Raw genomic sequence first — 27,921 nt, 5'->3', positions numbered from 1 at the left:
GCTTTATTTATGGAAATGTCAATGTATAAATGTTGTTAAAGTGTGATTGGAGTGGTTTTGGTTTTGCACAGTTGGATTGGGGAACATAAAAGATGAACAATTTGAAAAGGATTAAACAAAGAGTCTGAGAAGGGAGAAACTGATGGCTTGACAAGAATCAGAGTATGTACTGTATATCTGATGAATCACATCAAGTAATTAAAACTAGGAAATGTTGGAAACACTCAGCTGGTCAGGCAGCATCTGCAGCAAAAGAAACTGAGTTAGCATTTCTTTACTGACCTGAAACATTAACCCTGCTTTTCTCTCCACAGATGCCTCCTATTTGCTGAGTATTTCCAGAATTTTCTCTTTTATGCTTTTTCAATCATATAGAAATAGTAGTTAATCCTAAAAGAATTTTGAGTAGGATATCATTTCTTGGTACAATACTGCTTACAGAAAGGCGCATAAATAAATTTTCAATGTTAGATCTTGGATAATGCAACTGCCAGGCAGGACTCTGTTACTTTATCTGTCCTCTGGGTCCCCCTCCCCCTAACTGTTGCCATCTGCCCTCCCCAACTCCCTTACTTGGTTCAATGCTTCATCTTCCCTTCCTATCAGATTCCACCATCTGAAGCCCTCTGTTGCCCCCAGCTATCACCTCCCAGCCTCCGTCACTATTACCACTCTCTTCCACCTCCCCCCCCCCCCTCCCCAATCTGCCTATCACCCCTCCTCACCTGGATCCACCCATTACCTGCCAGCTCTTGTTCCATCCCTTACCCTCACCTCTTTATACTGGCTCTCTCCCCACTATCTTTCAGCCCAGATGAAGGGTCTCAACCCAAAGTATGGACTGTTGATTTCCCGCCACAGTTACTGCCTGACCTGCTGAGCTCCTCCAGTATTTTGTTGGGTGCTCCAGATTCCAGCATCTGCAGTCCCCTGTGTCACCATTATGTTCTTCGTCTAAATGAAAGCAAAGTTCGTTTAGCCATTCCAAAGTTGAGTAGTGCTTTGAACAAAAATAAATCTCTCCATGCAAGTAGCTGAAAGAATATGTTGTAATAGTTCCATATTCTTTCAGCTAAAGTAGTAACAGCTTTAAGGGCTTAATACCACTATCCTCAAATGTTAACTAACCTTTTGGCTAATATTCAGTTTGAGCCATTTCACCTCAATGTTTGTAAAGGGAATGAGGGAAGTAATTTTTGGCTGGCAGAATGGACAATGTGCCCCAACATTTGGTCAAGAATGATGGAAGTGGAGGGAGTTTAGCAACTAGACAGAGGCTTAAAAACCCATTGGGGTTATGTCTGGAGAGAAGTGTGGCCTGCACAGCCTGAGTTGGTTGCAAAGTTCTTTTGATTTATGTCCAGTAATGTACACCTGTAGCTGATCTCTGCATCTTTTTTCCACCAACTTTCTGCAGTCTGTTGTTAAAATCTGCTGACTCGCACCTAATAAATTTCCGTGAATGGCTGCACAAAGGAACACCAATCATGCCATAACCAAGTCTGTAGCATGGTGTTTCACTGCAGAGAACAATTATACTTTATGTAGAACCTCCCAAATTTGGCACTCACAGAATCAAACATGGCAGATGAAGAGGCTGCTCTGTCTATCCAGCCTGTATTTTCTCAAATACATAGAACAGTATAGCACAGTATGGGCCCTTCTGCCCACGATGTTGTGCCAGCCTATATAAACCTACTCCACAATCAGTCTAACCCTTCCCCCTCCTACACAGGACATAACCCTCCATTTTTCTTATATCCATGTCCCTTTTAAGAGTCTTTTTAAAATGTCCCTGTTGTATCAGCCTCTACCACCACCCACAGCAGTGCATTCCAGGCACCCACCACTCTGTTTTTTTTAAAAATAAAACTACCTCTGACATCTCTCCTAAACATTCCTCCTCTGACCTTAAACTGATGTCCTCTGGTATTGACCATTGCTGCTCTGGGGAAAAGGTACTGGCTGTCCACTCTATCTATGCCCCTCGTAATCTTACACACCTCTATCAAGTTGTCTCTCATCCTGCGTCGCTCCAAAGAGAAAAGCCCAAGCTTGTTCAACCTTTCCTCGTAAGACATGTTCTGTAATCCAGGCAGCATCCTGGTAAATCTCCTCTGCACACTCTCTAAAGCTTCCACATCCTTCCTATAATGAGGCGACCAGAACTGAACACAATATTCTAAGTGTGGTCTAACCAGAGTTCTATAGAGCTGCAACATTACCTCCCGGCTCTCAAACTCAATCCCCAGACTAATGAAGGCCAGCACACCATATGCCGCCTTAACCACCCTATCAACTTGTGCGGCAACCTTGAGGGATCTATGGACTTGGATCCCAAGATCCCTCTGTTCCTCCACACTGCAAAGAATCCTGCCATTAACCTTGTACTCACCTTCAAGTACATTCTTCCAAAGTGTATCACTTCATACTTTTCTGGATTGAACTCCATCTGCCACTTCTCAGCCCAACTCTGCAAGCTGTCTTTATCCCTATATAACCTACGACAACCTTCTACACTTTCCACAACCCCTCCAGCCTTTGTGTCATCTGCAAACTTACTAACCTACCCCTCCACTTCCTCATCCAAGTCATTTATGAAAATCACAAAGAGCAGGGGTCCCAGACAAGATCCCTATGGAACACCACTAGTCACCAAACTCCAGGCAGAATAGTCTCCATCTACTACCACCCTGTGCCTTCCATGGACAAGCTAATTCACTATCTCTGAAATGCTCACCCACAGAGAAGTCTGTAACCTGAACAGATTCATTGCCTAGTACTAGACGCAGTGTGGCCTCTCCTGTAGTTGGCCTGTCCACATACTGTGTCAGGAATCCTTCCTGGAAATCCACCTAACAAATTCTGCCCCATCTAAACCTTTTGCACCAAGGAGGTGCCAATCAATATTGGGGAAGTTGAAGTTTCCCATGACAACAACCCTGTTGTTTTCGCACCTTTCCAAAAGCTGCTACTTATCTGCTCCTCAGTGTCCTCGTGGCTATTGGGGGTCCTATAGAATGCCCCCAATAGTGTGATCGCTCCCTTCCTGTTTCTGACTTCCACCCACACTGACTCAGTAGACAATCCTTCCCTGATGTCCTCCCTTTCTGCAGCTATGAAACTATCCCTGATTAGCAATACTACTCAAAAATCTTAAAAAAAAAGAGGGAGACAAATAGCAAGTAACTAAAGGCTGACTAGCTTGACATCCATTGTTGGAAAACTGTTAGAATTAATTTTTAAGGGAGTAAAAGCAGCACATTTGGAAAATCATAATCTAATTGATATGACTCAGTATGGCTTCATGAAGGAGAAACAGACTTATTGGCTTTTTTATGGGGAAGTCTTGACCAGAGTGGGCATCCAGAAGATGTTCGACATGATCCCTGACAATGGGTTACATCACAAGATATGAGCCCATAGTGTTGGAAATAACCAGTTGGTGTGGATAGAGTTTGGCCAAGAGATAGGAAGTAGCAAGTAGGGGTAAGGGGGTCATTTTCAAGTTGACATCCTATGGCTGGTGGAATAGCTCGGGGATCAGTGCTGGGACGGCAACTGCTTGCAGTTTATTTTAATGACTGAGGAAGGAAAGGAATGTACAGTGGCCAGACTTGCTGTTGATGCAAAAGCAAACTGTGAGGAGCATGCAAGCATCTTACAGGATAGTGAGAGGGTAAGATAGTGGCAAAAAGTTGTCAAGTAGAATATAATGTGGGAAGACATGAAGTTTTCATTTTGGAAGGAAGAACAAATGAAAAGAGTATTATATAAGTGGGGAAAAGACACAGAAAGCTGCAGCACCAGGGGACGTGGCTCCTGCAGGACACAGAAGAAGCCAGCATGAAGCAGGTCACGCAGAAGGTATGGAACGTTGGTCCTTATTTCAAGGAGTGTTTAGTGTAATAGTGACCGAGTCTTGCTGTAACTGTATAAAGTACTGGTGAGACCGCATCTGAGTACTGTGGACAGGTTTGGTCACTGTCTTTGAGGAAACGTATTATTTCATAGAGTGATACAGCACAGAAACAGACCTTGGCCCAATGTCCATGCTGACCGAGCGGCCTTCCTGAGTTAGTCCCATTAGTCTGCATTTCGCCCGTATCCTGCTAAATGTTTACTATCCATGAACCTGTCCAAATCTCTCTTAAACATTGTAATTGTACCTGCCTCTACAGCTTCCTCTGGCAGCTTGTTTCACATACCCAACGCCCTCTGTGGAAAAAGTTGCAATGTCAAAATAAATTTTACTTTCACAGTCACGTATCTGATAATGTTTTAATGAAAGCTATCAGGTTTTTCTTCAGTAATTGAGGAAAAGTTCTTAAACTCGTCTGTTGAAGCATTTAATTTGGGAATAAGTTTTAGTGTAGTCTGCAAGTGATCCGGAGCATCTCCATGCTGGCAGCACCTAATCTCTGGCTGTGTGTAAATAAATCATTCCCCCAGTCACATACAACAGCTGCAGTGCTTTTGGTCAGTGACAATGCATGGAAACTCTGGCAGCTTCTGGACAAGATGTGGGATCTTGGATTTGATGTCAATGTGGTATGGACTGTAACCCTGCTGGCGATGTGTATGATCCGAGAGTGCAGTAATTCAGGGTGGGGGTGGAGGAGAAACTGCAACATTATGGGAAATCAGGGAGTGGGATTTATTTGAATGGCTGTACCAAACATAATCTCATTGTAAAACAGGAATGAAAAAGGTGCAGCATGGAATATAAATGTTAGAAGTGCCTGCAGTTTTGTTCATGATTATCAACCAAATAAGGTTTGACTAGCTGACCAGTTGTACTGGGACCATCTAAGTCATTGGTAGTATTAGGTAATAGTTCAACATTTCTGAAAGCTATCATGGGTGTGGATATGAGTCTATGCTTAAAAAAACTCTTCTTATAATATTTTGCAGTAACCATAAAATTATTTTATTACTTTCATACTTCACCTCATAAGTGTGCAGTAAATGTTAAGATAGGGGTTTCAATTTATTTGCACATTAATAAGATTCCATATAAAAGGTAAGTGTAGGATCTGTTTCATATCAGCCTTTTGCATTAGCTTTACTCTAGTACAATGTCAGGGCAAAATGTGGCTGTTACTCCATTGTTGCTGATTTGGTTATGAACTGCTCTCACTAATACAACGTATAGTTGAGCATGGTATAGTTTTATAATTTTATTTACTATTTGATTTTGTATTTGATGCATTGAATCCTGTATAATGTGCCTTCTTGTCAAGTATACATTACAAGAATGTTGCCAGGACTCGAGGAACTGAGTTATAGGGAGAGGTTAGACAGGCTGAGCCTTTACTCCATGGATCGTAGGAGACTGAGGGGTGACCTCTTATATAAAATCATGAGGGGCTCAGATAGGGTTGGCAGTCTTTTTTCCAGGGTTGGGGAATTGAAAACTAGAGGACATAGTTTTAAGGTTAGAGATGAAAGCTTTAAGAACCTGAGGGGTAACTTTTTACACAGTGGGTGGTAGATATATGGAACCAGCTGCCAGTGGAAGTGGGTGAGGCAGGTACATTAGATACACTTAAGAAATATGTGGACAGGCATATAGATGACAGGAGTTTGGAGGGATATGGGCCAAATGCTGGGAAATGGGATTAACTTGAATATACATCTTGGTCGGCATGGACACGTATGGGCCAAAGGGCATTTTTCCATGCTGTGACTCCATACTGGCTTTTCAATTGTCCTGGATTTCAAGTTCTTATAAAATAGGAAATAATCCAATAGCCAACAGTTTAATTTGAGCATAAATTTAAGGGTAAGGAAAAAGGCATTGTTTTCCTTTCTCAGTGATCATCTTCACCTACACAGCATGTAATACTGCCCAAGTTCCCCAGTAAACACCAATGGAGGAACATTGTCTCCTTTGTCCTTTCTCTCCTATTAGTGAAATGGAAAACTGAAACTAAATGTAGGTGTCTGCCTTTGGCAGTATATGGATGAAAGTAATTATTAACTTAGAATGTCTGAGCAATGGCAAACATTAAAACTTGAAAGATGGCTTTTTCACTCATTTTTGTGTTGTAATATAGAACATTACAGCACAGTACAGGCCCTTTGGCCCACGATGTTGTGCCAACTCTAAGATCTATCTAACCCTTCCCTCTCACATAGCCCTCCATTTTTCTATCATTCATGTGCCTATCTAAGAGTCTCTTAAATGTCCCTAACTTATCTACCTCCTCTGCCTCTGCCAGCAGTGTGTTCCACACACCCACCACTCTATGTAAAATAAAAACCTGCCTCTGACATCCCCCCACCCCCAATACCTTCCTCCAATCACCTCAAAATTATGCCCCCTCGTGTTAGCCATTTTTGCCCTGGGAAAAAGGTCTCTGACTGTCCACTTGATCTATACCTCTTATCATCTTGTACATCTCTATCAGATCACCTCTCATCCTCCTTTGCTCCAAAGAGAAAAGCCCAAGCTCACTCAACCTATCCTCATAAGACATGCTCTCCAATCCAGGCAGCGTCCTGGTAAGTCTTCTCTACACCCTCTCTAAAGCTTCCACATCCTTCCTGTAATGAGGTGAGCAGAACTGAACACAATATTCTATTCTAACCAGAGTTTTAAAGAGCTGCGACATTGAATTCCGTACCCTGACTAATGAAGGCCTTAACACCATACCCCTTCTTAATAATCCTATCAACCTGTGCGGCAACCTTGAGGGATTTATGGCTGTGGACCCCAAGATCCCCCTGTTCCTCCACACTGCTAAGAGTCCTGCCATTAACCTTGTGTTCTGCTTTCAAATTTGATCTTCCAAAGTGCATCACTTCACACTTTTATGGGTTGAACTCCATCTGCCACTTCTCAGCCCAGCTCTCCATCCTATCAATGTCCTGTTGTAACCTGTAGCAACTTTCCACATTATCCACAACACCACTAACCTTCGTGTCATCAGCAAATTCACTAACCCACCCTTCCACATCCTCATCCAAGTCATTTATAAAAGTCATAAACAGCAGGGGTCCCAGAACAGATTCCTGTGGAACACCACAGGTCACTGACCGTTGTTGTAATGTTTGTCAGATAGCTGAGCCACCACTGTAGCACCTTGTGAATAAAATGCTCCCCTCCTCAGTCTCATTTCCAAACTTGGTCAGTAAGATGCAAAATTCTAATATTTTAAGACGTGGTTTCAGGTGAGGAGGTGCCCCTTGACAGCACAGTCGACAAGTGCAGAACTCTTCACTATCCAGTACACTTTTTATTGATGTTTAGACAATGCTCTTGTTTCTGAGGCCCCTTTTTCCCCCCAAGGGAATATATTTGAATGAGTGACTGTGATGCACTTATTTTGGTGTTTGGTTGAACCTGTATAAAACATACAGCATGTCTCAAGTGCTGTATGAGACCTAGTGGCTTACAGATATGTGGAATAATTGTAACTTCAGTCCATGCCTGCTTCAATCTGATAAATGCAGGGAACCATTACTATTTCGGTGCAGCTTCTGATCAAATCAATGCAGAAGCTGCACAGGTAGGGTTCCTGCTTGCCTGGTTACTTAGCAAGCACACTGTCTCCACAACTGGACTCTGAACTTGGCTCTGGTTATTAATCATAAGGTACATATAGTCCTTCTGTTGCATGACTGAATTCTGAAGGACTGTGTGGATGTATGTCACATCAAAAGCTTAACTTGTTTAGAGCCTGGCACTTATTGAAGAAAGACAAAAAGACCAGATAGCTTTTATCCCTGCCCATGTAGTTTTGGAAGAATTCATAATTGCAATGGACTTCTGGTATTGGTATAATCTCATACCTGTGATTTAATAATCTGGAGATCTTTTCGGTGCCATGCAAGGCTAACACCCCATTCCATTGGTTAAATAATAATCCAATTTATGAGTAATCTCTTCTAGACTGTAAAGTGTTTCAGCATGAAGAAACCGTCTGCATAAGCAAATGCTTGGAATAGTAGTTCTTCCTCATCCGAAAAATATTCATGCATCACCATCAGATTTGTATCAATGCTACTACTGCCCCTTTTTTTCAGTGGGCTTCAGTTTGCTGATGAGCCTATTACATGGCAGTGTATCAAATGTAATTTGCAAGTCATGGATACCACACTAAACACTATTGTCCCCAACAACACACTGTAATTTCACCAAAATGGCCAATCACCTTTAGTAAAGTCCTGGAGGCTTTCCTTTCATTATCTGCACTTGTCCAAGTGACTGGTTAATTTTTCTAATTTAAATGGCAGACTAAGTATTGTCACCTTAAAGCCCACTTTCTAACACGAAACATTTCAGTTTGCAGACCTAACCGAGATGTCACAGTGAGCTTCAATTTCCCCTCTGATGTTGTCATAATCTCCAGCTGTCAGAAGCTCCTTGATAAAATCTTATTTATAAAATGTGTTTCAGAAGTGAAATGTTATAATTGTACTTCAAATGTTTTGAAAGTTGGAGTTCCAACAGAAGAATTGTTGTTTTTGTTATTTACCCCAAATGCCATCCTGACTTTCCTCCATCTTTCAGAAACTTGATATTTTGTGCAAGGCATTGGAAATGTTTAGTTGCCTTTTTCACTGTAAAACTTAATTGTGGGTAGCATGGCTTTCTATCAGGTTGAAGCCAACAAGCTATTAAGAGGTGTAGAACATATTCCACATTTGGCTAAAGTTTTCATGTGGGCTCCGCAAGAGAAGTTGGTCACTGTCCTTGCTAATGATTAATATTTTGTGATCTTTTTAAATATGCAACTGTGAAAATTGGGCCTTGTTGGTTGGCCCTCAGTTAATTTCCCATAACATTATAAAGCTATGTACATAGAATAAGTATTTGAATATGGTTCTGGAGGGCCAATTACAACACAGCATTGGTAATTACCTTAAGGCAATCATTGAATGAGGAGGAGCCACACTGAGAAACTATTGCTCTGTGGGTTCCTTTCAGTGAAATTGGCAACAGCTGAACTGTCTGAGAAAATATCTTGTGGAAATGTTACTATTTCTAAGACATTTTTAACAAAACATTTTATTACTAAGATATTGCCATGAAAATTTTGTTCACATTTCTCAAGTTCCTTGTTAATATTTGTATGCGATCTTACCTATGCATGATGAACTAACTTTTTATTCAGGTAGGACTGATATAAATTTGTGTTGCAGTTTAGAAAACCAATATATTTTGCAACATTTATTGTTCTAATGGCAAATTCTTCTTTCACCATTTGCTGTAGGTAGTTTAGTGAGAAGCTGGAGACAAGATTTTTGGAGCTCATGTTGGACATCGTTATATTGGCAATTGTAGTATTGATCTCCAGCTTTTTAAAATCTTTATAGCTTACATTTCCACCTGTTCTTGAATGTAAAACTGCTTTCCTTCTGCCACATCCATCGCAATCAAATTAATTAGTCTTTGGTTTATTACCAGGACTTTTTGCCTTTGTCTTGGGCTGAATGTCACTTCTTTCTTAACAACCAGATTAAAAGTGCTCTGGTGCTAAATGTAAAACACTGCCACATTATTGTAAATTTGCACTTCACTGCTGAATAAATCCGAGAAAATGGTGCATGAAGGTGTAATGCATTAATGTCAGCCTCCACATTCAGATGATTGAATTCAGCCCCCAGCACAGGAGATGTATTCTGTTTCCAAAGGGAAGGAGACACCAAGTATTTGAAATGTTTGTGTGTTTTGCACTTCTAAATTTTACATTTAGAATCAGTGGTAAAAATTGATCTTTTCTCACCTTCCTGCCTTTTTTTTTAAAACATTTATCACTGCGTTGGTCAAGTGGGAGTCAAAGTCATTGTATCCTTGTCTTATTAGCCAAGTCTCCAGACTGCAGTACACAAATGTGACTGTGTAGGTAACTGTTTTATCATTCCTGTAGCTCAAGGTGATTGTTTACCATTTGTTGTGCTAGACTTTGAAATATGTTCCTTCCCAAAGGTGCATTTTGCCAGCTAAAGATGAGGTAATTGTAAATTATTCTTGGAGATTAATCTGTGGGTAGTCATTCTTCATTAACTGTAGTTGGGGTTAATTAATTCTTACTGATGGCATTTAATCTCAAGCTAAAAGATTATAGGGAAAGGTCAGCAGTGCGAAGATTTACCTCCGATGCATGTTCCGTTGAGACATCCATCTCTGGCCTTTCTTCCTTCAGCACACTATCTTGCTGACCCTTTTTATAGTGTGTCTCCTGCTCTTCAATCTCTTGCTAAATGCCACTTCAGATCTGGGTGGTTGTATAAATACCTGACTTTCTTAATGCAATAATCATCAGTGTGTAGTTATTCTGCAGTTGCCCATCCACTTTTATGTGACCAGTTAGACATTTGAGCTCTACAAACCTGCATTTCCCTTTGTGCTGCAAGAGTTTATAATTCTGATCCAAGAGGAATTTGTTTGTGTCTCTTGTATAAAGTGAAGTTAACTTTTACAACTCACACCATGTGATATCGAACACTAGCATTGGATATAGGCTATGGGACCAAATACCATCCCTGCTGTAGTACTGAAAACCTGTGCTTCAGAACTATCTGCACCTCTAGCCAGAGAAACAATGGACTGCAGATGTTGGAATCTAGATGAAAAACACTATGATGCTGGAAGAACTCAGCAGGCCAGGCAACTTCCATGGAGGAAAGCACGCGGTCAACGTTTCTGGTCAGGACCCGTCTTCAGGACTGAAGATAGGAAAAGGGGAAGCCCAATATATAGGAGGGAAAAGCAGAGCAGTGAGAGAGGGACTCACGAAGCTCCTGTCGAAAAGAGGAAGAAAACTTCTTCAAAGTGGGCATCCTCTCTATCACTGCTCCCGCTGCTGAGTTCCTCCAGCATCATAGTGTTTTGCACCCCTACCTATGTTGTTGCAATGCAAGTGTGATGAGAAAAATTGCTCAAGCCTTTCCTGCGCATAAAAAAAACAGGATAAGTGCAATCTGGCTGATTAATGCCAAACCGTTTACTTTCAAACAAGAGATGGAAGATGCAAGTGACTTTGCTATCAAGCAGCACTCGGTCACCATTAACCTAATTACCGATGCCCAGTTTGGGTTTTGTCAGGGTTGCCCCACGCAGAACTCACCACAGCCTTAGTCGCCTTAAACCTTTCCTACCCATGTACCTGTCTAAATATCTTGTAGGCATCATAATTGTATCTACCTCTACAGCTTCCTCTAGTAGAAGAAGCTGGAAAAAACTTGGTGGATATGGTTGAGTTGGGCCAAAGGGCCTGCTTCTGTGCTCTAGACCTCACTGATGGAATTTTGCTCTCTGGTTCATGTTGGGACAAAGGCTGTGGTGAGTTGTTTGAGAGCAAACTATTTGTTTGGCATTAATCAGCCAGATTGCATTTGTCCTATGTTTTATGCAAGGGAAAGACTTGGGCAATTTTCTGCATCATGCTTGTGTTGCAACAACTTGACTAGAGGTGCAGATGGTTCTGGAGCAGAGCTTTTCAGTACTACAGCAGGGCATGACCAAGTGCATCCTCGGACTTTGTGGGAGGCTAGAGAAGAAATTGCAGAGGGCCTTGTGGAGATATTTGCTTCATTGGTAGCCACTGGTGAAGTTCCCAAAGACTGAAAGGTGGCTAATGTCCTTCTGTTGTTTAAGAAAGGTAGCAAGGACAAGCCAGGAAGCTACAGGCCAGTCAGCCTGACATCAGTAGTGGGGAAGTTACTGGAGAGAATTCTGAGGGACAGGATCTACCAGCATTTGGATAGACAGTCTGATTAGGAGGAGTCAGCATGGTTTTGGGTGTGGAAAGTCATGCTTGACAAACCTTTTAGAGCTTTTTGAGGTGGAAACCAAAAAGGTAGATGAGGGTATGCAGTGGATGTTGTCTATTTGGACTTTAGCAAGGCCTTCAACAAGGTCCCGCATGGTAGGCTGGTTTGGAAGGTTAGGTTCCATGGAATCCAGGGAGAGCTAGTTAGATGGATTCAAAATTTACTCAGATGTAGGAAGCAAAGGGTGGTGGTTGAAGGTTGTTTCTTGGACTAGTGGTGTGCCACCGGGGTCAGTGTTGGGATCCTTGTTATTCATTATTTATATAAATGATTTGGATGCAAATGCACAAAGCTGCACACAATAGTCCAAATGTGGCCATATCAAAGTTTTATACAGCCCAACATGACTTCCCAACTTTTATACTCAATGCCCCAAATCAATAAAGGCAAGTATGCCATGTACCTTCTTTACACCATATCTACTTGTGTTGCCTTTTTAAGGTAACCACAATATTTTATAAACCTTCAGTATGACTTCCCTGTCTTTTTATATTATCTCTGTAAAAACAAAAAGGGATTGCCTTCCTTATTAACTGCTTTCTCAAACTGCCTATCATTTTGAATGACTTGTATGTACAAACCCACATATCCCTCTACACCTCCATCCTTTTAGAGCAGTATCGTTTATTCTAAATTGCCTCACCTTATTTTTCCTACAAAAATGCATCACTTTGCATTTCTCCACTTCATCTGCACATTCTACCATCCTGTTTATATTCTGCTGCAATCTATCACTATCCTGTTTGCAGTCCACAATACTGACGAGCCAAGGATAGGTGGTTAGACTGTCTCTTGTTGCAGGTCATTTCCTGGCACTTTTGTGGCATGAATGTTGCTTGTGACTTTTCATCCATTGCCTGAATATAGCCCAGGTCTTGCTGCATACAAGCAATGACTGCTTCATTTACAGAGGAGTTGTAAGTGGAATAGAACAATCATCTGTGAATGTTTCCCCTGTCTAACCTCATGATGAAAGGAAGGTTACTGGTGAAGCAGCTGAAGGTGGTTGGGCCCAGGGCACTGCCCTGATGTCCTGTGATGATTGGCCATCTTGTATGAGGTATCGTTCTGTTTCTTTTTTTTTTGCCTCATTCCTTTTTGAATGTGGTTGTATCTTTCTGTTTCAATTTGTTCCTTTGTTCTTTTCCATCTCTAACTTAAATCTTCTGATCTGTGCCCTATCACAGACATTTCCTCTGTTCTCTCCAACTCTTTCCCCTCTCTGCAACTTAATATGATTTGTTTTCTGCCAAAAAGTTTGTGATCCAAAACATTGGCCGTGATTCTCCCCAGTGATGCTGCCTGACTTGCTGAGTGTTTCAGCATTTTCTATTTTTGTTTCAGATTCTCAGCATCTGCAGCTTTTTTTGCTCCAATCCTTTAACCGTCTTGACCAAAGACGCAAAGTTGGACCAAATCATTACTCTGAGTTGCCAGTATGCCTATATCTTGGCTTGTGAAGATGAAATCTGGCATGTGGTATGATAGCTTGTCTGGAGCCCAATAATGTGCAGTGTTCAATGAAAACATTGATTTAAAGAACTTTGGCTGTAGTGTTCAGACACAGACTCTGACCCACACTTCCTTGGGTCACAAACTCCCTGCTGTGAATCCAGGAACATGTTCCATCCCCTCCCTATTGAGGGTCACACAGAAACATTAACTGTTTTCATGAGGAGCTGGTGACAGTTGAGATCTGTAGAATTTCAAGGATTTGTTACTGCTGGAGAAAATTTACAGGAAAAGCAGAAGTTTAATCATCAAATTGTTTATTTTCACTTAAGCTTTTAGTTCTTTAGGAAAATTATTTAATTTGTGCCATTTAGATATGCTTTGTTGATATAATGCTTTAATATTTCTTAAAGCTTCTCTGTGATCTTTCTATGTTGTAATTTAGAGAATTTTGAAACAATTCCTGCAGGACCCTGTCATAGGTCTAAAACCTGCTAATAGCACATCTTCTTAAAAATAAAAGTCTGCTCTGTTTGCCCTTCCATTCTCAACCCAACCCCACCCCCTCATACTGCACTCAGAGAATATCTTGGAGAAGTTAAGTGTTTCCTGGGCACTTTGTGATCATCAGAAATGAGGAACTGCAGCCATGATAAAGGGAAGCCTGAACAGTTCCATGCAGAATGCTACAACGTACAGAATGGGATTTGGTGTTTACTCCAATCAGGGCATTTAGTGTGTGCTTCTAAGAGTAGCTTTTCCACTCCTGGGAGAGGGCTTTCCCTCCATTGTTCTGCCTGCCTGCAGTTGAAGTGAAAATTTCCTTTGGGCTGACAAGCCTTGGTGCAGAGCATTTTATCCCAAATAATGGCCTGCCCGTTGTATTTGTGTGCATGTGTTTTATCCAATTCTTGTCACTGGGGTTTGAGAGATGAACTAGCAGTTATCATGAAATGTTCAAAAAAATGACTGAAACTCAGTTCACTCTGGGATGGTGGGGGGGGGGGGGGGCAGGGAGGAGGGAGGGACTTTCAGAAATCTTTTTTCAAACTTCAACCATCATTGTCTTTGGAAATTAGTGTTTTGAATGTTGCAACTATTTTCTAAATTCTTTCCTAATTTTTAATGCACACTGTGGCTTTCATTAATAGTTGTGTATATAGTTCCTATTACCTGTTCTTTAAATTTCTTCTCTCTCGCATTAAACCTCTAGTTCCAGACTCCCCTACCCTGGGGAAAAAGATTCTGTCTAGTATCCTATCTATGCCCCTCAGAATTTTATAAACCTCCCTTTCTCATTTGAAAATAAGTGGAGGTTGACTTGATACTAAATTTTAACTTTCAACCTGTATCCACGTTTGGAAGAAGGTGTTTAAGCGAGGTCATTAATTGTGACTAGTCACTTTAAATGCAGTTGTAAAAATACAGTTAAATTCTGCATTCAGTTAAGAATGAACAAATGGGAGATACGGTGCAGGCAGATTGAGGTCGTCCACTTTGGACCTAAGAAATATTGGAACAAAGTGATTTACGGACATAAGAATGTAAGAAATTGAAGCAGGAGGAGGCCATTGGTCCCTCACGCCTGCTCTGCTCTTCAGTAAATTCATAACTGAACCAGTGCCTCAGTTGTACTTTCCTGAATTAACTCCATATTCCTTGATTTCCTTAATCGTCAGAAGTCTTTGGATCTCTATTTGAATATGCTCACGGACAGAGCCTCTGCTCTCTTCTTGAGTGAATCTCCCTTCCTATAACGTGACAACCAGAATCTTACACAGTCTAAATTTGTGCCACCACCTCCTTGCCCTTATATTCTCTTCCCTGGCTAATGGAGGCAAGTATCTCATATGCCTTCTTTATTCCCTTATCTACCTGTGCTTCCACCTTCAGAATCCTTGGACTTTATACTGAGGTGCCTTAGTTCCTCAAACCTGCCTCGGGCCCTACCATTCATTGTATATGTTCTACTCTTACCAGTCCTCCCAAAGTGCATTGCCACTCCCTTATCAGGATTAAATTCCACCTGCCATTGCTCTGCCCATCTTGCCAACTGATCAATAATATTCTGTAACCTAAGATTATGTCTTTCACTATCACCAGCAGCACCAATTTTCATACCATGAATGTATGTGATAAACACTAAGGGTCCCAGCACCAATTCCTGCAGTTCACCAGGCTTCCAATCACAAAACAAACAGCCCTCCACTAATGCTCTCTGCCTCCAATTTTAGATCTAATTTGCTAATTTACCCTGGATCTCATGAACTCTAACCTTTTGGCCCAGTTTCCCATGTGTGGGACCTTGTCCAAGGCCTTCCTGAAGTCCATAGAGACTACGTCAACCATATTGCCCTCATCATACACTTTGTCACCTCTTTGGAAAAATTCAATCAAATTCGTCAGACAGAATCTCTCTCTAACAAAATTATGCTATCTTTATTTAATCCCTGCATTTCCTTGTGTAAATTAATCCTGTCCCACAGCACTTTATCCAGTAACTTCCTACCACTGATGTTAAACTCACATGTAACCGATCTTTACTCCGTGCTGTGATATTTCCTTGAAACCCATGTGCTCTAATTTTGTTTAAACAATTTTTTTTTGGCCTTTTGAAAGTCTATATACATGGCATCTACTGGTTCTCCCTGATCTGTTCTGTTAATTATAAGCTTAAAAAACAGTTTTGTCAAAGATGATTTCCCTTTTAGAAATGCATATTGACTCTGCCCAATCCTATTATCATTTGCAAATTGACCTTTTACTACTATTTTAATGAACATTTTTCCCACTACCAATGTCAGTTAACTGGTCTATAGTTCCCTCTCTGCATCCTTTCTTAAACAGTGGGATTATATTTGCTGCCTTCCTTTGGGAATCATTCCAGAACCTATGGAATTGAGAACAATAGCTTGTCCATCCACCATCTCCGTTGTTTCAAATCCTGGATGCAGGTCATCAGACTTTAGGAATTTATCAGGTTTCAATCCCATTAATTTATACCAGATTATACTTGTATTGATGCTAATTTTTCCTCAGCTTCTTATTCGGGTCAGACTGATTGTCCTCCACTATTTTCAGGAGTTTTTCTGTGTCTGAAATGAAAAGGGGCAAATAACTTACCATAGAACAATACGGCACAATACAGGCCCTTTGGCCCACCATGTTGTGCTGACCTTTAAACCACTCCTAAGACTATCTAACCCCTTCCTCCCACATATCCCCCTATTTTAAATTCCTCCATATGCTTATCTAACAATCTCTTGAACTGACCAACGTATCAGCCTCCTCCACCACCACCCCAGGCAGCGCATTCCATGCACCAACCACTCTCTGGGTGAAAAACCTCCCTCTGACATCTCCCTTGAACTTCCCACCCATTACCTTAAAGCCGTGCCCTCTTGTATTGAGCATTGGTGCCCTGGGAAAGAGGTGCTGGTTGTCCACTGTATCTATTCCTCTTAATATTTTGTATACCTCTATCATGTTTCCCCTCATCTTCCTTCTCTCCAATGAGTAAAGCCCCAGCTCCTTTAGTCTCTCCTCACAAACCATACTCTCTAATTCAGGCAGCATCCTGGTAAATCTCCTCTGCACCCTTTCCAACGCTTCCACATCCTTCCTATAATGAGGTGACCAGAACTGGATACAGTACTCTAAGTGTGGTCTAACCAGAGTTTTGTAAAGCTGCATCATTACTTCGCGGTTCTTAAACTCAATCCCACGATTTATGAAAGCTAACATCCCATAAGCTTTCTTAACTACCCTATCCACCTGTGAGGCAACTTTCAGTGATCTGTGGATATGAACCCCCAGATCCCTCTGCTCCTCCACACTGCCCAGAATCCTGCCATTAACCTTGTACTCCGCCTTGGAGTTTGTCCTTCCAAAGTGTACTACCTCACACTTCTCTGGATTGAACTCCATCTGCCACTTGTCAACCCAGCTCTGCATCCTATCAATATCCCTCTGTAAGTTTCGACAGCCCTCCACACTATCCACAACACCACTGACCTTTGTGTCATCTGCAAATTTGCTAACCCACCCTTCCACCCCCTCATCTAAGTCATTAGTAAATATCATGAAAAGTAGAGGTCCTAGAACCGATCCCTGTGGGACACCATTAGTCACAGCCCTCCAATCCGAATGCACTCCCTCCACTACAACCCTCTACTTTCAACTTCTTTAACTTGTTTGCAGTTTGCATATTCCCCGAGATATAATTTCTTGTGGTAAAACATTAAAAGAAATGGTGATTCAAAGAGGCTTGAGACTTGCATGTGCTTATTATTAAAATATGCGTAGGTATGGAAAAAAGAATCAAAAAGGTTAATGAACTCGTTGATGTGCCCAGAGGACCAGGAGGTGGGTGTAATCCTGTAGTGATTTAAAGCTCTTGTTAGACCACACTTGGGCACCATACTTTAGGGTGGGAGTATTGACTTTGGAGGGAGAGCAGCCTAGGTTTAACAGAATGTATTCTGGAATACAAAGGGGGACTGATGATACAAATTGTAGCTGTATCCTCTGGAATTTAGAAGGATGAGGGTGGTTTCATAGACCTTTTCAATCTATTAGGGAGAATTTATAGAGTGGATGTGGAGGAATGATTTCTGCTGGTTAGTGTCTCAGGTGCAGTCTAAAAATCAGAGCCAGGGCTCTTGGGAGTAATGTTAGGAAGTGCATTCACATACACAGGGTGGTGAAAGTCTGGGTTTGAAAAACTTTTGAGGAATATGGGGGCAAAGATAGTCTCACGTTATTTCATCAATCAGCTCTGGTTTTATTAAATGATAGAACAAACTCTTGAGCTCGTTCTGTTTCCCATATTTAAAGCTGCCTGGGATCAGCTGGTCAAACACTCTGATTGCGGGGTAAAAGGCTGAACTTGATTTGTAGTCAAGGCCAGTGATTCCCAGACTTTTCAATGCCCCATCCCATCATTGCCTGATGTCACAAACTGCTCCCTTTAAGGAGCTGGGGCTGACGGCAGCACCACCGTCAGCTCCTGGGCTGAGTATATTTTTTTACTTAGAGACAGAAGAGACTGTAGACATTAGAACCTGGAGCAACAAACAATCTGCCGGAGGAACTCAGCAGGTCGAACAGTATCTGTGGGGTGGGGTGGGGGGGTGGAGAAGGGATTGTCAACATGTTGGGTCGAGTACCAGCATTATTTATTTCCACTTCTATGTAAATTTGTAACTAAATTCTCTCTTATTATTGAAGTGCTCTGCCCCACTGTAATCTTTGCCAGAGGGGTTCCATACCACAGGTTGGCACTGGCCATTCTAGGTGGCATTATCAGAACGCTGCCCTTCAGAGGAAAATCTACCAATGAACTGCATGTACTAGAAATAGTCATAGAGTTGTACAGCACGGAAACAGTCCCTCAGCCCAATTGGTTCATGCCGACCAAGGTGCTCAACCTGCTAAGTTCCTCTAGCAGATTGTTTGTTGCTCCAGATTCTGACATCTACAGTCTCTTCTGTCTCTAAATAAAAATATACTCCGCCCACGAGCTGACGGTGGTGCTGCTGTCAGCCCCAGCTCTCGCTAGCTCCTTAAAGGGAGCAATTTGTGACATCAGGCAACAATGGGATGGGGGCATATGTTTAAGCTCATCCCAGTTGTCCGCATTTGCCTCATATCTCTCTAAACCTTTCCTGTCCATGTACTTATCGAAATGTCTTTTAAATATCATTATTGTACCTGCATCTGAAATAAAAGCAGAAAATGTAGCAATATTCAGCAGGTTGGGTGGTGTCTGTGGTGTGAGAAATAGGGTCAGCACTTTGGCTTGATGACCTTTCATCTGTTCTGCCTGGATGTTTACTAGAGCTGCAGAGAGGTGACAGAAGAAACTGCTCAATGGACCAAGATTTCTTTGAGCAAACTGATCTTCTGTGAAATCACTGTTAAAGCTGCTCTGTTAAACTGAGCTGTTCACAGTGTAAGAATAAGTAGTGGGGCAGAATTCCCCATCTCCTCCTGTATAGAACAGTACAGATTAGGCTTCAGTATGCTGCTCTGTGCACGCCTCTTACTTCATGAGGTTGATTTACATTCGTGAGGTTTGTTCTGAATTCCCTGCACAGCAGGGGGAGGTAGCTTGCTTTATTTTGAAGTCTCCAGGGTTTTGAGGATGAGAAGCTTGTGTGTTACTGGAGCTTGTGAAGCTTGGAGCTTTGTCTCTTCCCCTCGCCACTCCAGCTTCATGCTGCATTTGGAAGCTGCCCTTTGTGCATCGTTCATAAACTAGTGATTAAGTAATTGGATCAGCAGTGCACCTTCTGCTTCGTCTTATTGCTGAGATTACATTCTGTTATTTCCCTCTGAATCCAGACAGAACTGTCACCCTGAGAAATGCATTGATTTGGCAGACAGCAGTTGATATTTCCCCTCCCTTTCTCCAGATCCTACCCTGTGCAGACTACTTCCTTACTGTATAAAGCACATTGAAAGCAGTGTTTATGTTTGCTTGCTGAGACCATTTATCTCCCTGGAATTATTGCTATTAATAGTTTGGTGCATTTCTTCAACTTGGCCAGGACCCCTACAGGAGGTAATGGAGCATGTTCTGTTTTATTTTGTTTTGTGATCTGTTATCTTGCATTATTAAAATTAAATTGGTCTGATTGATCTTGTGACAGTTTGACCTGTGAAATTGTGCAATGCTGCAGTTGCTCAGTGTTTTGTGTGTGTTACAGCTGTAATAGTTTATAGGCTGAATCATTTCAAGTTTTGATTTGATATATGAATAATTCTGGAAACGTAAGGCAGTGCATTTATACATTTGTTTGCACAGTTAAGTGTTGAAGCATACCGGAACAAATACAAGCTTTGGGTGTCCGTTTGCCTTTGATTCCACTGTTTCTAATTAATAACAAACATTACATTAATTGGCACCAGGCTAACTTTTTAATTGGGTTAGTGTGAACAGATGTACAAGAAGTATCAATGGAAAACATGACAGCACAAGCACATTATTCCATTGCTTAGGTCAAACCAAAGGAAACCAAACCCTTGTTTACAAAATAAATCTTTCTCCTTCAAGCTACATGTCCAGCTGGTTTAACCCTGCAGCTCTCTGCAACTGACGGAAGTTCGAACAGCCCTGTATCTGTGATTAGGTTACCTAAGGATCACTGGCCTAATCTTTCCTGTAGTCTTCGATGAGTGCCAGTAGGATCTATACCTTCATCAGTAGTGGGGGTTTCTTTTATTCGGAGAATCTTCGGGAAAATGTAGCTTGTACAACGGGTGGTGCTAATGCTTTAGTAGCTAGAATATGTACATCGTGTAAAATATTGATGAAACTGTGATTTTAAAAAAGATGTTAATTTCTAACTGCACTTGTTCAAGAAAATGTATCTTAGTGTCTGTGAAGGGAGCAGATCAGTTGTGAGCTGTGAACTCCAGCTGTCTTGGTGGGAAGGTTCATAATACTTCAGAAACCTGCCTGGGTATGGTCTAGTCTGGATCCTTCAACTTAAGAAAAGATGCACAGCAGGGAATAACAGCTTGAGCTGGGACTTGGAATATTTCAAGTCTGTGTAATTAAAGCTATATTTAATTGGGTTGCTAAAATAAGAGGAGAAAAACAGTGAACATCTCAACAATGTGGATATAATCCTTCCTAATAACTAGCTCTGTATGGCCAGCACTGGATCAGTGATATGGATTCCAAGGATAAGAGTCTACAATCTGCTGAATAAAAGGACCTTCTGATAATTGACATGAGCACAAATAAAAGCAAACAATAATTGGAGTGGAGGAGGTTAGGAGGGGACATGATTGAAGTATATAAAAATTATGAGGGGTATAGATAGAGTAGACCGCAGGAAACTTTTCCTCTTATCTGAAGTGAATAAAACTAGAGGACATAGGTTTAGGGTAAGGGGGAAGAGATTTAGAGGAGATCTGATGGGCACCTTTATTATCCAGAGAGTGGCGAGTACCTGGAATGCACTGCCAGAGCGAGTGTTGGAAGCAGAGTCACTGACAGCAGTTAATAAGTGTCTCAACGAGCACTTGAATCACTTAGGCAGAGAAGGGTATGGGCCAAGTGCTGGGAGAAGAGATTACTATGGATTGGTGCCCACTGGTTGGTGTCTCCTGGTGCCACTGTGAACAGCTGGATTTCCCAGACCTCCCATCATGTAGGAGCAAAAGGGCAGCAAAGAATGCGTCAGGGAGAAGGTAAGGGACTGCACACTATTGCTTGTGGCCCAGGAGAGGAGGCATGCTCACTCCTACCCACTTCCCTACCCCCATCCACTCCTGCTAATACAATCCAGCCATGTGGGTATTCAGGTTATTGCATCAGAGAATGCTGCATCAAATTGATCCAAAAGAGTAAGGCACATGGGATCAATGGAAACTTGGTAGATTGAACTCAAAATCGGCTTGGCGATAGAAAACAGGGTGTGACTGGAGGTCTGTGACCAGTGGTGTTCTGTAGGGATGAGTGCTGGGACCTCTGTTATTTGTGATAAGTATATATTGTGTGTGTGTGTGTGTGTGTGTGTGTGTGTGTGTGTGTGTTCTAGTCACCCAACTATAGGAAGGATGTCATGAAACTGGAAAGGTACAAAAAAGATTTGTGAGGAGGTTACTGGGACTGGAGGGCTTGAGTTATAAGGAGAGACTGGACAGGCTGGGACTCTTTTCCCTGGAGCGAAGGAGGTTGAGAGGTGACCTTATAGAGGTTTATAAAATCATAAAGAGCATAGATAAGGTGAATAGCCACAGTCTTTTCCCCAGAGCAGGAAAGTCCAAAACTAGAGGGCATAGGTTTAAAATGGACAGGGAAAGACTTAAAAAGGACCTGAGGGGCAATTTTTCATACAGAGGGTGGTGAGTATATGGAGCGATCTGCCAGTAACATGGATAGGAAAGGTTTAGTGAGATATGGGCCAAACACAGGCAAATAGGACTAGCTCAATTGGGTAACTTGGTTGGCAGGGACTAGTTGAGCTGAAGGGCCTGTTTCCGTGCTGTATGGCTCTATGACTCTAAATGGCAGATGGAGTTTAATTTGGACAAGTGTGAGATCATAGTCATACAGCACAGAAACAGGCCCTTCGGCCCAACTGGTCCATGCCAGCTAAGGTTCCCATCTAAGCCAGTCCCATTTCTCTATGTTTGGTTCATATCCCTCTAAATCTGCCCTATCCATGTACCTGTCCAAGTGTCTTTTAAATGCAAGGGTCTGAGAGCCAGGAGGCGGAGCAGCATTTTTGATTGGCTAATTGTGAGACACATCACCCAATAAGAGGAAGGCAGGCTCTAGCAGAGCAGCCATTGTGAGAGTGGGCCAGTGTTTCAGTGGTAAGTAAAGAGGCTTTGGTTCATGAGGCCTCAGCGAGAGGAGGCTGAGCAGAGGCACAGGTAAGATTCTTTAAATTGTCCATTTTAGTCTTGGAGCAGTCATGTTGACAGTAGCATGCTCCTCCTGCAGGATGAGGAAGATCAAGGAGACTTCCAGCGTCTATGAGCACTACACCTGCGGGAAGTTTGTCTAGCTGCAGCTCCTGACTGACCACGTAAAGGATTTGGAGTTGGACGCACTCAGGATCATCTGAGATGCTGAGAGTATCATCGGAGTTTTAGTGAGGTGGTCACACCCAAGGTACAGGCAGAAAGTAGTTGGGTGACCACCAGGAAAGGAAAAAGGAGTAGGCAGAGTGCAGGGTTCCCCTGTGGCCATTCCCCTCAAACAAGTATACCATTTTGGATACTGTTGGGGGGTGGGGGTGACCATTTAGGAGAAGGCAGCAGTAGCCAGGACTGGCTCTGAGGCTCAGTAGGGAAGGGTGAAGTCAGACAGGACTATAGTGATAGAAGGTAGACAGGGTGGCTAAGAAGGCTTATGGAATGCTTGCATTTATTATTCGAGATATTGAGTATAGGAGTCAAGAAATTATGATGCATCACTATAGAACTCTGGTTAGGCCGCATTTGGAGTATTGCGTGCAATTCTGGTCACCTCACTATAGGAAGAATGTCAAGGCTTTAGAGGATGCAGAGGAGGTTTATCAGGATGCTGCCTGGATTAGAGGGCATATGCTATCAGGAGAGGCTGGACAAACTTGGGCTCTTCTCTGGAGCAGCGGAGGCTGAGGGGTGATCTGTTGGAAGTGTATAAAATTATGAGGGGCATCGATAGGGTGGACAAGCAATATCTTTTTCCCATTATTGAGCAATCCAATACCAGAGGGCATGCACTTAAGGTGAGAGGGGGTAGGTTCAGAACAGACGTGAGGGGTAAGTTTTTTACTGAGAGAGTGGTGGATGCTTGGAATGCGTTGCCTGATAGGGTGGTGGAGGTAAATTCATTGGGGGCTTTTAAGAGAGGCTTGGATGGGCACATGAATGAGAGGAAAATAGAGGGATATGGGCATTCTGTAGGTAGGAGGGATGAGCTATGTCGGCATAACATTGTGGGCTGAAGGGCCTGTTCTGTGCTGTACTGTTCTGTGTTCTATGAGACTCTGTATTTAGGGGACAGACAGGAGGTTCTGTGGCAGTAAAAGAGACTCCAGAATGGTGTGTTGCCTCCCTGCTGCCAGGATCCAGGATGTCTCAGAGATGATAGTAATCTCTGGATTACTTCCATTGCCACGTGCTAGTGAGGGTAAGAATAGGAGGATATGGCAAATGAATGTGTGACAGAAAAATTGGTGTAGGGGACAGGGATTCAGATATTTGGACCATTGGGATCTCTTCTGGGGCAGAAGTGACTTGTACAAGCGACACCTAAACTGGAGGGGAACCAATATACCTGGCAGATTTGCTAGTGCCACTTGGGTGGGTTTAAACTAGATTGGCAGTGGGGTGGGATCCTAAGCAGCAGGGAGGCAAATGAGAGGCTGGAAAGTGATATAGAGGTTAGTGACAGCAAGTTGAATAGACAAGACAGGAAGGAGCATGGCAAGGAGCAAGAAAAGTCTACTGGATTAAGCTGCACTTATTTCAATGCGAGAGGTCTGACAGGTAAAGCAGATGAACTCAGAGCATAGATAGTTATGTGGGACTGAGATATTATAGCCATTACAGAAACATGGCTAAGTGAGGGACAGGACTGGCAGCTAGATGTTTCAGGGTACGGGTGCTTTAAGTGGGATAGAGATGGAGGAAAGTGAGGAGGGAGAGTTGCATTTTTGAGTAAAGGGAAGGTCACAGCAGTGGTCAGAGATGAAATCATTGAGGTTTTATTGGTAGAGCTGAGAAATAAGACGGGGATGATCACATTGTTGGGATTATACTATAGGCCCCCAAATCGTCAACAGGAATTAGAAGAACAAATGTGCAGGGAGATTGTGTAGGGTTGCCAGAATAATAGGGTTATCATAGTAGGGAATTTTAACTTTCCTAACATAGACTGGGACTACCATAGTGTCATGGGCTTACGTGGGATGGAATTTGTTAAGTGTGTCCAGCATAGTTTCTTTGGGCAATATATGAAGGGCCCTACTAGGAAGTGGGCGAAGCTTGACCTACTCTTGGGTAATAGGGTGGGGCAAGTGACTGAAGGGACAGTGGGGAAGCACTTTGGGACCAGTGACCATAGTTCTATTAGTTTTTAGATAGTTATGGAAAGGGACAGAACTGGTCCACAGGTTCAAGTTCCAAACTGGGGCAAGGCAGATTTTGACGGTATACCATAGAACAATACAGCACAATACAGGCCCTTCGGCCCACCATGTTGTGCCAACCTTCAAACCACACCTAAGACTGTCTAACCCCTTCTTCCCACATAACCCTCTATTTTAAATTCCTCCATATGCTTATCTAATAATCTCTTGAACTTGACCAATGTATCAGCCTCCACCAACACCCCAGGCAGCGCATTCCATGCACCAACCACTCTCTGGGTGAAAAACCTCCCTCTGACATCTCCCTTGAACTTCCCACCCATTACCTTAAAGCCGTGCCCTCTTGTATTGAGCATTGGTGCCCTGGGAAAGAGGCGCTGGCTGTCCACTCTATCTATTCCTCTTAATATTTTGCATACCTCTATCATGTCTCCCCTCATCCTCCTCCTCTCCAATGAGTAAAGCCCTAGATCCTTTAGTCTCTCCTCATAATTCCATACTCTAATCCAGGCAGCATCCTGGTAAATCTCCTCTGCACCCTCTCCAACGCTTCCACATCTTTCCTATAATGAGGCGACCAGAACTGGACACAGTACTCTAAGTGTGGTCTAACCAGAGTTTTGTAAAGCTGCATCATTACTTCGCAGCTCTTAAGCTTGATCCCCCGACTTATGAAAGCTAATATCCCATAAGCTTTCATAACTACCCTATCCACCTGCGAGGCAACTTTCAGGGATCTGTGGATATGAAACCCCAGATCCCTCTGCTCCTCCACACTGCCCAGAATCCTGCCATTTACCTTGTACTCCACCTTGGAGTTTGTCCTTCCAAAGTGTACCACCTCACACTTCTCCGGATTGAACTACATCTGCCACTTGTCAGCCCAGCTCTGCATCCTATCAATATCCCTCTGTAAGCTTCAACAGCCCTCCACACTATCCACAACACCACCAATCTTTGTGTCATCTGCAAACTTGCTAACCCACCCTTCCACCCCCTCATCTAAGTCATTAATAAATATCATGAAAAGTAGAGGTCCCAGAACCGATCCCTGTGGGACACCACTAGTCACAGCCCTCCAATCCGAATGCACTCCCTCCACCACAACCCTCTGCTTTCTACAGGCAAGCCAATTCTGAATCCACACGGCCAAGCCTCCCTGGATCCCTTGGCCTCTGACCTTCTGAAGAAGCCTACTATGTGGAACCTTGTCAAACGCCTTACTAAAATCCATGTAGACCACATCTACTGCACTACCCTCATCAATCTTCCTGGTCACCTCCTCAAAGAACCTTATCAGGCTCGTGAGGCAAGATCTTCCTTTCACAAGGCCATGCTGGCTGTCCCTAATCAGTCCATGATCCTCTAAATGCTCATAGATCCTACCTCTTAGAATCCTTTCTAGCAGCTTACCCACCACAGACATAAGGCTCACCTGTCTATAATTCCCTGGACTATCCCTACTACCTTTTTTGAATAAGGGGACAACACTTGCCACCCTCCAGTCCTCTGGTACCATTCACGTGGACAACGAGGACTCAAAGATCCAAGCCAACGGTTCAGCAATCTCCTCCCTCGCCTCACGAAACAGCCTGGGGAATATTCCGTCAGGCCCCGAGGACCTATCTGTCCTGATATTGTCTAACAGCTCCAACTCATCATCTCTCTCGATATCTACATACTCTAGAACATTACCCTTACCAACATTGTCCTCAGCATCATCAAGACCCCTATCCTTGGTGAATACTGAAGAGAAGTATTCATTGAGAACCTCACCCACTTCCACAACTTCCAGGCACATCTTCCCACCTTTGCCTTTAATCGGACCTACCCTTACTCTAGCCATCCTTCTGCTCTTCACGTATGAGAAAAAAGCCTTGGGATTCTCCTTAACCCTACTCGCTAAAGCCTTTTCATGTCCCCTTCTTGCTCTCTTCAGCCCCTTCTTAAGTTCCTTCCTTGCTACTCTATATTCCTCATGAGCCCTACCTGATCCTTGCTACTTACACCTTTTGTATGCTGCCACCTTCTTCCTAACTAGTTGTTCCACCTCTCTCGTCACCCATGGTTCCTTCACCCTGCCATTCCTTCTCTGCCTCACCGGGACAAATTTATCCCTAACATCCTGCAAGAGATCCCTGAATAATGACCACATCTCCACAGTACATTTCCCTTCAAAAATGTCATCCCAATTTACACTCTCAAGTTCTCGCCTTATAGCCTCATAATTCACCTTTCCCCAATTAAATATCTTCCCGTCCTCTGCTCCTATCCCTGTCCATGACAATGCCAAAGGTTATGGAGCAGTGGTCACTGTCCCCCAAATGCTCACCCACCGAGAGATCTGTCACCTGACCCGGTTCATTACCTAAGACTAGATCTAATGTGGCATTCCCTCTAGTCGGCCTGTCAACATACTGTGACAGGAATCCGTCTTGGACACACTTAACAAACTCCGCCCCATCTAAATCTTTGGCACTAAGCAGGTACCAATCAATATTTGGGAATTTGAAGTCTTCCACTATAATAACCCTGTTATTTTTTTGCATCTTTCCAAAATCTGCCTCCCAATCTGCTCCTCGGTATCCCTGCTGCTACTGGGAGGGCCTATAGAATACTCCCAGAAGAATAACTGCTCTTTTCTTGTTCCTAACTTCCATCCATACTGACTCTAGAGAGGATCCTTCTACATTATCCACCCTTTCTGCAGCTGTAATGTTGTCCCTGACCAGTATCGCCACCCCTCCCTCTCCTCTTCTTCCCACGCTGCCCCCCCCCCCCCAATTCCTTTTAAAAGACAGGAGCTTGCAAAGGTTGATTGGAGTAGGTTGTTTGCAGGCAAAGGGACCACAGGCAAGTGGAAGGCTTTTAGATGCTGAGGGCTCAACGTCTACATGTTCCTTTTAGAGTGAATGGCAAAACTGGCAGGAATAGGGAACCCTGGATGATGAGAGATATTGAGGCCTTGGCCAATAAAAAAGGAGGCATGGGTTTAAGTACAGGCAGCTGGGATCAAGCAAATTTCTGGGGAGTACAGGGGATGCAAGAGTGTACTCAAAGAAATCAGGAGGACAAAAATGGGGCA

The 27,921-nt window shown here is 42.9% G+C and overlaps 1 protein-coding gene across 9 annotated transcripts in view; it reads left to right on the top strand.

The window, feature by feature from the left end:
* Positions 1–27,921, top strand: part of mib2 (MIB E3 ubiquitin protein ligase 2) — a 215,715-nt gene that overhangs the window by 18,818 nt on the left and 168,976 nt on the right. For 2 of the 9 annotated variants that reach the window (XM_052039216.1, XM_052039214.1), the window contains exon 1: positions 19,419–19,801. The exons of 5 other annotated variants lie outside the window; for them this stretch is intronic. The gene's annotated coding sequence lies outside the window, so the exon portion shown is untranslated. Of the gene's footprint in view, positions 1–19,418; positions 19,802–22,852; positions 22,871–27,921 lie in introns of those variants that run through there. 2 more of the 9 variants (XM_052039218.1, XM_052039215.1) reach the window with 2 other exon arrangements.

The sequence above is a fragment of the Pristis pectinata genome, chromosome 26 (assembly GCF_009764475.1).
Source record: "Pristis pectinata isolate sPriPec2 chromosome 26, sPriPec2.1.pri, whole genome shotgun sequence".
Lineage (NCBI taxonomy): Eukaryota > Metazoa > Chordata > Chondrichthyes > Rhinopristiformes > Pristidae > Pristis > Pristis pectinata.
The sequence above is the reverse complement of the archived record's forward strand: the minus strand, read 5'-3'. Positions and strand labels throughout refer to the sequence as shown.